The following is a 10,868-nucleotide window of genomic DNA, read 5'->3' on the forward strand; positions in this document are numbered from 1 at the left end:
CAAATGAAGTTAAATACAGAGAAAGGCAACTTAAGCCTAAGGGTCGTATAAGGTAGACCCAAATAGAAAGGTCTTGAGTTTTTACCAAGATGAAGAAGAGAAATGTAAAATAAAATTCTCCTTCAGGGTGAAGTGGCCAGAATAGACAATGCTTACTCAAAAAAAAAATGCCAGCGGTAAATAAAACATTGGAAGTAAAATAAAAGATATTGAAGTTAAGCTATTTAAGCTCAAGATCACTTTTTCACTTTGCCCTTTTCAATGTCCCTGATTTTCAAAAATTTCTCTTAGGGTGGGAGCAATGTCTTTGCTATCATTGAACTAAATAATACCACCAACCTTCTCATCTTCTGTCATCTTTGCTATCCTTTATGTTAATTTGCCCTAGATCACACCACAAATTCCAATTTCATTAGTCGTTGTCGGACTATCTATAGTGTACTAATGCTTGAAGCTTTAATTTTTTTAGTTTCATTTCTTAAAGTTTTTGTGATTTGTAATTAAGCCTCTTTATGCATAATCATAATACATGGTTGTGTTGTCTAGGTACTGATGCGGGCTTTATCAAATCCTCCATTTCGAGAATACCATGTCTGGTGGTCTCTTTCAGATTCCAAGTATGGTGGAACTGCTTTGCTTTGCAAAAAGCAACTTGAGCCAAAGAAGGTTTATTTCTCACTAGACCGGTTAGGTAGATACCCTATGTTTATATTTCAATATAGTAGATTTGTTTTCTTTCTTTTCAGGGTCTATCTACTTGAGTTTCTCTCCGTTAATCCTACTTTTCATGTCATTCATTTTCTATGATTACAAGTCTGTAGCTGTGCCATTTGTGCTTTGACATTTTTCACTTTTGTAATGAGTTAGAATAATAGCCTTGCTTGATCTTTATTCTTTTAACTCTTATGGATCTGCATTTACGAAACATAGGTTAATTATATTTACTAGCTTTAAAGACCTATGTGTCATGCAACATAGTCACTTAAGGTTTAAGGCAGTGTATTTTGTCAATTAACATCACCAAATAACATAACAGGCCATATCATATCTCAATACAATAATGTCTCAAGTTCTTGGACATGCAGTCACAAGTAGTAATATGATTTCTACACGATGAAGTACCTCTTGTAGGCCAATTTTAACTTCTGGAATCCAAGATTGTGCACAATGTATAAAAGTTTTGTCAATTTTGTTTCATTGATGCAATTAATGGGGTAACTATTCTAGCTTATCCAACCTGGTGTAACTTCCTTTAATGCATATTATATTATTGAAATTTAAATACACCTTTCTATATTTACAATATGTCAAATAAGTCCTCAACGATCCTCAAGCTAGTTCGCAAACATTATAAATCACAATTTATTATAGATGTATTCAGTTACAAATTTATAAAGACTCTTAGTATTGCGTTTCCAAACTACTAACAAATCACTAGAACCTTGTAATGATTTTTAACCTTGTGTTCTCTCTGCAGTGGGCCTAGCTCATAGGGTTTGTCATTTTGATTTTCCAAAATATTATATTGCTCCCCAAAGTACATAATAGTATGAAGTGGTCAATGGAGAATTTATCCAATCTACATGTACAGTATAATTGGAAGATAGTCCTGCTCATGACACAAGATACCCTTTTTAGAGGGTATCTATTGCACACCCGTCATGGGTAGGATTCAGAATCATTGCCGGGGTTAGGGGGCAGAGGGTAGGAGAGTTTCAAGGAAGTGTTCAAGTACCTTTATGTTGTGTGGATGTCTATTACATAATCGTAGAGGAGGTATCTTAGAAGGTAGAATCACTAAAAGTGGAGGGATGACTAGAACTATAGGCGGAACCATATAAGGTGGAGGGTTCATGTTGTGTTTGGAGATGATGATGCGGATAAAGCAGTGATAGAGGACCTCGTATGAAGAGGAAAAATGTTGATGTTACATGGATGGGGCACGTGTGAGCTTGCAAATGATCAATTTGGAGGTATTACATGAGGCTGAAGAGAGGTGACTTTGATACCTGAGGCCGTCTTCTCTACCTTTATATATCATCACCAATACATTTCAGGATTTATTATGACAGGAGCTTTTGCTCATGGAGCTATATTGATTACAATCCAGAATAAAATTAGCATAATGTGCTGGCAAGAATGTTAGACCATAAAGAAACTATCATATCCATCCCTCCCTCCTATCTTGCCTTAACCAAACCTTGAGTCTCCATGTCTCATAAAACTAATAGCCTGACTCGGTATTCCTACTCCTGAAATTAACAAATCTTATCTAACTGCATCACTATCCCTATCCCTATCCCTATCCCCTTCCCCTCTTGATCTAACTTTCTTCGCATGGGATTGTTCCAATTGTAGACTGATACCCTGGTTGGAATTTTTTAAACTTTGCCTATATATTATTATGCACATTGTTTTATTCAAAAAGTATAAATTCACCCTTGTAAATTTAGACTATGTCAAATAGGTGCTCAAGAAAGGAAACATAGCAAGTACAGGTAATAGAAATTGTATTGCGATTGATTGAGAAATTTAGACTCACTGGCAGTGGTCATACCAATGGTGATTGCTTTGTTAGATCTATGGCCTTGGTTTGTTACACTGTCAAATGCCAAACCTGATTCTCGATTCTTTGTTTATTTGGCAGGTACAAAACATGAACCAGATGGCCGGGTGATTTTACTTGAATTTGACTCATGTTTTTTGCTAAATACTTACTCACCTAATAATGGTTGGAAAGAGGAGGAAAACTCATTTATAAGAAGACGGAAGTGGGATAAAAGAATACTTGAATTTGTTCTACAACTTGAGAAGCCCTTGATCTGGTGTGGAGATCTAAATGTGAGGTAACTGTCTGATGTTTAGAACTCATCTGGTTCCCATTCTTTGTTTTAAATGCCTCTTCATTCAATTGCAAAATTTCATAATAGATCTTAGTGACTTCTAATTTTATTTTCTATATGATCGATTGTTTGCGCATATACTTTGTCTTGTTCTCAAGGTCGTAAAGTATTGGCAGTTCCATCCTATTCGCAAGGAATTACATTGCGGTGGTATTAGTATATTCCAGATACTATCTATTTGTTCCTTGTGGACTAAGTGTAGAGACCTTAGATACAGAACTGAAGGAAACACTTTTTATTTGAATGGATCTGAATGTTCTGTCAGGTGTTCATAAAAACAATTTGACTGGTATTGAACTAAAACAACATACCTTGGAGAGTATTTGTGTCTTGCAAACAGTAGAGAGGGAGGTTAATGGCAAGAAATATCCAACTACCAGCATTAACTGAGAGAGCCTGATGTGGGCTTCATTAACTGGAGAAGACAAAGAATATAGATAAGAAATCATTGACGCTGGTTTGACACCCTACCATTGGGCTAGGGATCCCTTGGGTAAGCAGTACTACATACTAATATTCTCCTCTCCTCTACTGCTTACTCACTCTCCTATTTCTCTGCTCTCCTTTGCTACTTACTTGTATAGGTACAGCTTGATTGTCAGTACTTACTGCTCTATAATTATCTAAGAACATGTTGAAAGTTGAAACAGATATGCATACTAATATTCTCTTCTCCTCTCTACTGCTAACCCAGACTCCTCTCCCTCCTATTTCTCTGCCCTTCGTTCCTACTGAATTGTATAGGTATAGCTTGATATACTGTCAGTAATTACTGCTCTATAATTATCTAAGAATATGTTGAAACTTGCAACAGATATTAACACATGACTAGATTCTTTTTTTTTCCCACCTTACTACAAAGGGATCTTGTATAAGGAGCATCTTAACTGTTACAATATAAATCATTTATTTGGTCCTCCTAAATGTACAGGTCTATTTTGATTCTAAAACTCATCTATGATGCTTTATAGAATTCTTAACTTAGCCGTTCACACATTACTTCATAGTTTTGACTTGTCTTCTTGTTGATTGTCAATCATTGTTTTCCTGAAAGGTGTGAGTTATCTGTACTTCTTTTAATTTCGGTCTTTTATATCTTGAAAAATAGAATTTGAGATCTTTTATACTCGAATTCTGTCTATGCATATTATGTTTGTGGGCACCAAGAAATTGATGTCAGCCATCCTGAGTTCTTTAGTAATGCAAAGCTCAATGGGTACATTCCTCCAAATAAAGAGGCAAGTTGCCAACCTTCTGCACATGATTTTCTTATTGAAGATTGAATATTCATGCATGTTATTATTGGTATGCTTAAGTTGTGACCTTGTGTAAATGAGGAAACAAGTAATATTATTTCATGCAGTGTTCTGTGGATCAGTATCCTCAATATTCTGGAGAACATGCAGTTCCTATTCATATCAAATGTAGTCGACATATTAGTGGTTTCCAACATAATTAACAATGTACTTATGATGATGTTTTTAATTTTGAAATTTCCCTTGCAAGAACCTTTTATCCAAGAACAAGGTAACAATAAGATTTTTCCACCGGCACTTTCCTTTTGATTATTTTGGCAGAAATAGAGGGAGGGAAAGAAAATATTGGAAAAAAAAATCTTTCTAGTCTTTTCTAATTTTTCTTCCATCAAATTTAGACGGTAAAATCACTATGCATGTGCAATGGAGCTTAAATTTAACCTTAAAAAATTTGAATCCATTTTAAAAATCTAATTTTGATTTATATTTTAAAAAGTTTGAAATTTAAAATTTCTGTATTTTCTTTCCTTCCATGGAAATGGTTAGGAGGAACACACTATTTCTTTCCTTTCTAATAAGGAAACAAAACTAGAGAAATATTTTTCATTCCATTAGTAGTGTTAGAATTATTAGGAGTGTAATAAATGAATTTGTATAGCTATAATTTCACATCAAGGGTCCACTTTTAAGTCCTTATCTATTTTTGTTAGTACTAGATGAATTAACCTATCATCATTCTAGGTAAACTCTTTGGCGTACAATGTTTTAGAAGAAGATTTTATTAAAGAGTGCAATGTTTTAGAACAAGATTTTATTCATTGGTGACTATGTAATTAAATTAAATTTGAATCTCAAGTTAGGAACAACTTTAAAAATATGGGATGTACATGGGTGTAGAATTTTTTTTCTTGAATTTTCATTTAATGAATTAGAAGGGAAGTCTTGGCGCAACGGTAAATTTGTTGTAGTGTGATCTTGTGGCAATGAGTTTGAGTCGCGGAAACAACCTTTTACAATGTAAGATAAGGTTGCGTACAATAGACCCAATGTGGTCCGACCTTTCCTGCTACCTCGTATTGGTGGGAGCTTCGTGCATTGGGTTGCTATTTTTTTCATTTAATGAGCTAAAAATTTAGGGAAACAAGAAATAAATTTTATTTTTCAAATCCAATAATCTACATGAGGGAGTGTACATATAGCTTACCCTATCTAAAAACATTTTTGGTAGATTAAATCAAAATCTTGTTTATGAAGTTGAAAATTATAAAATTTTATTCGGTTGGAGAGAAAAAATGATATTTCATTTACATATTCTTGATAAATACAAGCACTTAAAAATTGGAGAAAAAGTTATAAAAAGTATATGATGATTACTATTATCTTAAACATTTTTTTTAAAATACTAAGCTAATATTTAAACATTAAAATTCTTTGATTTCTAAATAACAATCCTAAAAGATAAGTAATATTCAAAATGTAATTTTTTAATAACAAGAAATTAATTCAAGAATATTAAGATGGATTGATGTAAAATTCTTATAAGTGTTTTAGGTATATTAGATTTATTATTCAACAAGGAGATAATATTGTTAATAAAATAAGTAATGAATGGTAGAAATAAAGAGGAGCTTCTGGAGTGTTATGTGCTCATTTTATGCCTCTTAAGTCTTATCTAAAAAAAAATAAATAAAGGACTGTAATAAGACCTACCATGTTTATTAAAACAGAGTGTTGGAATGTTGCACGATATGAATGATTAATTTCTAGAGATGAGAATTCTAAGATTGAGTTGTGGAGTTATTATTAAAAAGGAAAACCTATAAAAATATTAATTAATTATTGGAAAGGATGAAATTTGAAAAATATTAATTCGCTAGAAAGCATAAAATAAGAGGAATAAATTCTATAATCGGAGCTGTATTTGAGTAATTGGGTAGCTCTAAGAGAAAATAGTTGTAATGATATGGATATGGCCAAAGATTAGATTCCATAGTTACAAGAGTTGAATTAATTATAATGAAAAGTGTAAGGGATTTCATGACACCAAACAAAAAACAATGTCATAGAAAATAATAACTTGGGTACTAATAATGATATAACCTTGCATATAGTTGAGTTATGTGAACAATCCCAAATAGTTGGTGGAACTCAACTTGATCTTTCCATAGAGCTTAATGCATGGACATGATCCATGTATGTAGTTGGCATAAACATATTTGGCATAAGTAGTTGTGCTTTTAGCATCTATAACATTGCTCTTATCCTACTTGGCTTAATTTTTAGTGTTTAGCCACCTCACTCAAATTTTGAATTTATGTTCTAGCTAATCCTCTCCCTTTGATCTATTAGGTTGTAGTTGTTTATAGAAACAAATGATCTTGTTTCATGTTTAGTAGTTTTGTAAGGACGTTATTGCTTTAATTTCTTTGGCACATTTTATGTGGTGAAAATTTGAGAGAAATTGATCTTTGTATGCAGGATTGTGGACAACCAGGATTTACCTTAGCAGAGAGACATCGATTTGATAGCATACTAACTCAGTGAGTATCTACCCATTTCATTTTTCCTAATTTTATTTTGGTTGTATGCATGACCTAAAATCTTATGCCTTGTTGAGCAACACAATCATAAATCAATATACATTTTTTGATAATTTATTGAAATTTGATATTGATCGACATGGGTTCTCTTGTATCATTTGTGTGGATTGTGCTATCATACTTGACATTCTTCAACACGCGTTAAGATGAATTTAAGTTGTTGTTATTATTATTATTATTACTTGGTTTTCTATAATTATTATTTGGTTATGTAATTACTAGTCTTATTTTTAAAAGAAAAAATTAGTGGAAGAAGATTATAGTAGTAAAGTTTATATGGATTTATTTCAATATGTGTTGAAGTAAAAGAGGGTAATTTTTTTTTAATTCAACTAAAGTGTGTCGACTATAATATTTTAATCTAATTGACTATCTAATTGCTATAGTTTCATTTTTAGAAGTAAACAAACGAAGTGAAAGTATATGAAAGATTAAAACTTATTTAAATTCATCTCAACACACTTTGATGTATGTTGAAACACAATGTGTTAGCACAACTAGGTGCCAAAACCAACTGTTCTTACTAGGGATCAATTCTCCAGCACATAACGATATTTATAAGCAAAATTTATTTTTAAGCTAACAATAAAAAAGGGCAGTCCGGTGCACGAAGCTCCCGCTATGCGAGGTACCGGGAAAGGATCCATTGTACGCATCCTTACCTTGCTTTTTGCAAGAGGTTGTTTCCAGGATTCGAACTGACCTTTTGGTCACAAAGCAACAACTTTACCGTTGCGCCAAGACTCCCTTTCATTTTTAAGCTAACAATAAATCTCTAAAATGATACTAATGATTTTTGTTTTTTCTTAGTAGCTGATTGAAAGACAGTTATTGATGGAGGGGATTGCTATCAATAACTTGTTCTTGAAAATCAATCTTTTCCTTTGAACATTCCCTTTGTCTCAGGATATTTAGAGTATATTTTGGGTTTTGATAACTCCTTTTTTATGCAACCATGATTCTGGAACCTTTACAAGTATACAGGACAAATGATGAACATTCTGTTGGTTTTATTGCCACATTGTCTTCACTGAATATAAAGCACCATTTCATATATTGTTTTTTTCATCATTATTAATATTTTTCTCGATGCAGAGCTTGTTATCTCCCTCTTCTATGCTGTTTCTCGGCTTTCGAGAATTTTACAGTTTCACAAACCATTTACATTCTGTCCATCAAAGTGAGGTTGTGCGTAATGAGTAGATTTCAAGTTGTCTATGCAGTGTTTTTACATGACCAGACAAACCAAGGTGAAATCCATTGTTTTTTTTTTTCAAAAAGCCAAGATAAAATCCTTGGCACCTCAATATTATATGAGTGCCTTGGTGAGGTGCTGGGTGAGCAGGCGAGCATCTTGCAAAAGTAACTGGATTAGAAATTAGAAGGTGAGACTGGGAGAAGGTAAGGGTTTCTCTAGCTATGGCAACTGCATATGCAGTTGCGGATGGTGGGCTCTAGTATGGATGCCAGCAGTAAGATTTCATCTGTATGAATCTATTGCATGTAAACATTGACACTCGTCGCTTTGAGTAGATCAGTCATGAGGTCTTACACAAGAAAGAGGTCATTTCTCATGGGAGTTTCCTCCACTAGTAACCTCCTCTTGTTGGATATTTTACCTCCTAAGTCTGAACTTTACATATATTTTTCATTTATAAGAATGCTTTACCCAAGAACTTGTTATATCAACTGTCATATCATTTCAGTAAAGCCAGAACTATGGAATTCCAATGTAAATCCAGGGTTGTGAATTTATCATCTTGTAGAGTTCATGATAAAATTTGATAAATTACATTTTTCTTGTAACTTAAATATTGTTATCCAGCTCTTTATTTCAGTACATTTTAGTTGTGAGTGCAAATATGAATCCATATCATGAATAATAAAGTCTAATATGACTATAATATCAGAGTAACAATTGGTATTCCTCGCAGAGGGAAGCTGATTGATGCTTATCGATTTCTCCACAAGGAGAAAGATATGGAAGGAGGCTTTTCATGGTCTGGCAATCCTGTTGGCAAGTAAGGGTCCTAGGTACCTTATATGTGTTTTTTGCAATTATTCTTTTAAGATAAATGCTAGGCATCATCATTATGTTGAGCTATGTGATTGACCCAACCATATGCCCTAGGTAGCTGATATTTATATCTCTCTCTCTCTCTATATATATATTACAATTATTTTTTTGTGATAAATGCTAGGCAACATCATTATGTTGAGCTATGTGATTGACTCAACCATAAGCAATAATTGAAGAACATTTTATAGTTGTTTATCGAACGAATAGAGCCATTCTGTCAGGTCACAGGAGTTTCATTGTAGTATATCAAAAGGAAATGCTTGAATCTTCATTGGTTTAATCTATTGCAAAGTGGAGTGGATTTGTGAAGGAAGAAATTTGGTTCACTCAAACATTTAGATTGTGTTCTTTTTAAAGGAAATTTAGATTGTTGGTGTCATAATTATTGTTGCTTACTGGGCATCTGCATTGTATCTGATGTTACTGTGATATCTGATTGATAGAGATTAACTAATCTAAGTGGAACCTGCCTTCTACTAAATGGTTTTAGTGCATGTTTACTAACAAACTTCTTTTAATTTCTTTTATTTAGATATCGAGGTAAAAGAATGAGGATTGACTATTTTATAGTATCTGAGAAATTGAAGGATAAAATTGTTGCATGTGAGATGCATGGGCATGGGATCGAACTTGAAGGTAAGGTCTAGCTGCTAATAATGTAATGGCTTGAAAGTTACATTTCATAAGCTGAAGAATCCAGTTAGCTCTTTAAATAAATGCATCTGTATCTCTTTGGTCACTGATTTCTGTTAGTTCCCAGCTATGTGTTTTTCAGGCCATTTATTCCATGCTCTTAATTCATTTCTCTTGATCTCTTACATGCGGCTAACTGATTACATCTGGCATTACTTAACAAAATGAAATCTCCTAAGGTTTCTACAACTGGGTTTTGTACCTTTTCATACGATCATCGCCTGCCTTATGAAATGTAATCACTACTGCGTTATTTAAGAAAATGTATCAGGTGAATCCTCTTCTAACTTGCTCTCGTCTTCCATGATTTCCTTGTGCTTTTGAACCATCGTACCAAATTCCATCAAATTCTTTATCATCAGGGAGATCTTTAATCAGTTATTCTTTATGCCCTGTCAATATTTCGATGCAAATTGAACTACTTGCAATACTAGTATCAAAGACAGGATTGTTTCATCAATGGTTGCTGGCGTGATAGCTGATTGTTCTTCGGAGAAGTTTTATTGATCACGACTAGTGCTTCTGTCGAATTGCAGGTTTCTGCGGAAGTGATCACTGTCCTGTTTCGCTCGTGCTTTCGGATGAAGCATGGCGATCTTAGTCTTGTGTGTTGGTCTGTACAGTAGTTGACACTGACAGCTGACAAATTTTGCGTTCGGAAGATTGCTCCCTGAGAACCATTTGGACAAATTGGTTGCAGTAGATTGTATCTAATTTGATAATGTCATTATAACTATTAACACTCCTTTCCGAAATTTCTCTGTTTCAACATTTGTTTGTGCAGTAGAACTTGCTTGATTTTTTTTTTTTGGATAATCGTATCCAATGGTAAGTTGATTGACAAATTAATTAGTATAGTTGATTTATAAATCAATTTGCATCTTATAAATCTATTTTTAAAAATGTTTTGGAGTAACAAATCCATAGCATGCTTTATCTTAAAGTAAAAAACCTTAACTTGAAAATTGTCTATTAAATTAATTTGTATATTAGCTTGCTCTTTGAAATTCGACAATAATAGATTAAACGGGCAAAAGTCAACACATTAGGCTTTTTTTTAAACTTCAATATTAAGTAACATACATTTATGACTCTACAAAATTATTATAAGCTAAGTTATAAAATAATTTAGGAATTTTAATTTTAATATAAATATTAATATGAGTTTGCAATTTTAAAAATATTTAAAAATTAAAACTTATAGGATGCAAACTGATTTGTAAATTATTTTGTGCCCAATGAATAATCGAAAGATAATGATCAGGCATAACTTAACAGTGTGGAGTATTTCAAATTTCAACAACAAATCAAAAATTATAAAAGATAAAATTATGAT

The 10,868-nt window shown here is 32.8% G+C and overlaps 2 long non-coding RNA genes across 2 annotated transcripts; both read left to right on the forward strand.

The window, feature by feature from the left end:
- Positions 1–541: 541 nt before the first annotated feature.
- LOC122024873 lies at positions 542–2,758 on the forward strand. Its single transcript, XR_006123517.1, has 2 exons — positions 542–691; positions 2,648–2,758. It is a non-coding gene; the product is annotated as an uncharacterized LOC122024873 (long non-coding RNA).
- Positions 2,759–6,631: 3,873 nt separating this feature from the next.
- LOC122024874 lies at positions 6,632–10,297 on the forward strand. The gene is made up of 4 exons (XR_006123518.1): positions 6,632–6,699; positions 8,694–8,780; positions 9,372–9,475; positions 10,069–10,297. It is a non-coding gene; the product is annotated as an uncharacterized LOC122024874 (long non-coding RNA).
- The last annotated feature ends 571 nt before the right edge of the window (positions 10,298–10,868 follow it).

The sequence above is a fragment of the Zingiber officinale genome, chromosome 9B (assembly GCF_018446385.1).
Source record: "Zingiber officinale cultivar Zhangliang chromosome 9B, Zo_v1.1, whole genome shotgun sequence".
NCBI classification, from domain to species: domain Eukaryota; kingdom Viridiplantae; phylum Streptophyta; class Magnoliopsida; order Zingiberales; family Zingiberaceae; genus Zingiber; species Zingiber officinale.